This window comes from Schistocerca piceifrons, chromosome 2 (genome assembly GCF_021461385.2).
Source record: "Schistocerca piceifrons isolate TAMUIC-IGC-003096 chromosome 2, iqSchPice1.1, whole genome shotgun sequence".
In the NCBI taxonomy this organism is placed as follows: domain Eukaryota; kingdom Metazoa; phylum Arthropoda; class Insecta; order Orthoptera; family Acrididae; genus Schistocerca; species Schistocerca piceifrons.
In genome coordinates, this window is record NC_060139.1 from 485720868 (window position 1) to 485723906 (window position 3039).

The 3039-nt window shown below is 44.1% G+C and overlaps 1 non-coding gene across 1 annotated transcript; it reads right to left on the bottom strand.

Annotated features, from left to right (window-relative positions):
- Trnap-agg lies at positions 1-72 on the bottom strand. The gene has a single exon. It is a non-coding gene; the product is annotated as a tRNA-Pro (tRNA).
- Positions 73-3039: the final 2967 nt, after the last annotated feature.

Sequence of the window (3039 nt, forward strand, 5' to 3'; positions counted from 1 at the left end):
GGGCTCGTCCGGGATTTGAACCCGGGACCTCTCGCACCCTAAGCGAGAATCATACCCCTAGACCAACGAGCCGCGATGAAAGAGCGTTCGTGCGTGGCAGAGAAAGCTCGTAAAGCGTGACCCACTTCCGTGCAACAGGCCGCACGCTACTGCTGCTGTACACGTGGAAGGCCGCTCAGTTGTGACGGGCGACGCTGTTGAGGTATGCCGTGCTGAGTCTGACCGTCCCTACTTCAGAAAAGCAGGAAGTAACCATATGAGAGAGTAATGAAAGCCCGTCAAGAAGGGGCTGGGTTGTTTGTGGGAAGAGACCAAACTGCGAGGTCATCAGTCTCGTCGGATCAGGGAAGGACGGGAAAGGAAGTCGGCCGTGCCCTTTCAGAAGAACAATCCCGGCATTTGCCTGGAGCGATTTATGGAAACCACGGAAAACCTAAATCAGGATGGCCGGACGCGGGATTGAACCGTCGTCCTCCCGAATGCGAGTCCAGTGTGCTAACCACTGCGCCACCTAGTTCGGTGCTAGTCAAGAAAAGTATTTATAGTCTATGGTGTGTGCCCCAATCAACTGATTCGTTTATTTCGTACTACTTCTTCCTGTTCGTCATCATGTTTTCATTATATCTTTCGGATCGTGAAGGAATGTATCCTCAGACATCGTGGGCCTCCAGGCCTGCGATCGGCAGCGACATAGCTATTGCCCTGGAAAGTGACCCGAACACTTGCTTAAGGCGGCCGCGTCGTCGTGTATACACCCTGCATACAGGGAGGAGCGTAGCAATAATGTACGCATCGGTGTTCTTACAATTGGAGCTCCACAAAACGCTACACGTGCACACCTTAACAACATTTATTCACTGTGTTTTCTTCTGGAAAAAAAAAAGAACTAACCTGTCGCTTTCATTCCCGTCACTTCACGTTAAAATTAATGTAGTGTACCTTTTACGACACTACGTTGTCTGATTAGAGCACTCGTTTATTTTGGTACCTGTTAAAACCAAATATCGTAGGGAAAATAATTTTTCTTACGTTGCATTTATGCCGGACAAAAGCTGCGAAGCTTTCGAGATGTTGGAATTTTTTTTAATTTCATAATTTTTAACATTTATCCATATCTGAAGAAATAAGACAATAAGCTGATTTTAACAAGTCAAACTTAATTGGCGAACAAATTCCGCAACAAGTACCACTTCAAGTCAGTGTAAAAATACATTATTATAAAGTATCTTTGTACGATAGATCAGCAAGTAAAACGTCACATCCAAGCTAACAGTTGGTCAAGAAAATTGTCATCAACATCGGATGGTTTCTCCACATTTGATGAATTTCAGTGTTTTCCTCTGGCAAAACTCATCAAATGCGCAGAACAGTCTTTATGTAAATATCCTTAACTGAGACAATTGGCTTGGCTGTGACATTTTACGTTTTAACCTACCCGACTAAGATTTTTTTTATTCTAATGTATTTTAACGCCTACCTAAAAATGGAACTTGTTACCGGAACCAATCGTCAATAAAGCATTATTCATGAAAAGCAGAATTTCTTCAAATCTATAATAAATGAGTGCTGTAGACAACGTTATATATTCTTTTCTCTAAGAGTTTTTCCATAAATACATCACAAAGTTTACGAACTGATGCTTTTTACACGGTTGTACCCGGGGCACGAAGTGACCGACACCTGGTGGCAGTGAAGAATATCCGCTTTGCCTCCTCACGTCCACGCCTGTAACAGCCCCTGCCCATGTATTAAAGAACCGTTAGCCTTGCAGAAAGCACGCAAACACGTCTCCAGCAAAGTGGAAGCATACAACTATGCACCTAATTTATGGAGAAGCTAGGCAGTTTGTGATAAGGGCAAGGGAGATCTACCGTCTGAGATTTCAAACTCGTCGAATTCCGAACATAAGAGCGTTTGTTCAGTGCACAACTACGAGACACAGGATCTCTTGGCCCTCTGTGTGAGGGTAGTGAGCCTCAGTGTGGGACAGCTGCCTTAAGACGTGAGGAGGAAATTCTACATATGGCTGAAGAACCACCCACCGTAAGTACAAATGGTTCAAATGGCTCTAAGCACTATGGGAGTTAACTTCTGAGGTCATCAGTCCCATAGTCTTAGAACTATTTAAACCTAACTAACCGAATGATAGCACACACATCGATGCCCGAGGCAGGATTCGAACCTGCGACCGTAGCAGCAGCGCGGTTCCGGACTGAGGCGCCTAGAACCCCTCGACCACAACGGTCGGCCAGTAAGTACAAGAAGCTCGGCACGTCACTTGGTAACATCACTTATGAGTGTTTATGGCACGTTGCAGAAAGCGTTACTGCATCCTTATAATCGCGGAAGAGTCAGCTTCTTCACGAAGGGAGCTGCCCTGGCCCTTGGAACAGTGTGAAAACAACACAGAGTTTGAAACTGTGACAGATTGAAACTGTATGCCCGACTTAGACTAGAATTCGGGATATTTGCTTTTCACAGGCAAGTTCTCTACCAACTGAGCTACCCAAGCACGATTCACGACCCGTCATCACAGCTTTACTTCCACCAGTACTTCCCCTCCTACCTTCCAAACTTCAGAGAAGTTATCCTGTGGAACTTGCAGGAGAAGCACTCCAGAAAAAAATGATATTGCGGAGAAATAGCACACAGTTGTAATCTGCGAGAAAGTTTCATATGAGCGCACACACCACTGCAGGGTGAAAATCTTATTCTGGGAACGTCGACCGCCTGCGAGATGGTGGTGATACCAGTGTCCAACACTTCAGTTTAATTTTTACGTTTTGACCCCTTGTAACAACAAAATCATCAATGTGTTAATTCATCCTTACTTTACATTTATTTAATTTTTATATGCGTTTATAAAGATGTGCTTGTTTTTATAATGATGTATCATACGTTAAAATGGTTACACCGCCACAACAGTCCATTGTACATTTTATTACGTCTGTAGGCTTCGTTCATCTGGTAGAAAATTACTGTATGCCAGATACTAATAGATGCTATATTTAAAAGCACTAACTGCCACAGCTTTTTCTA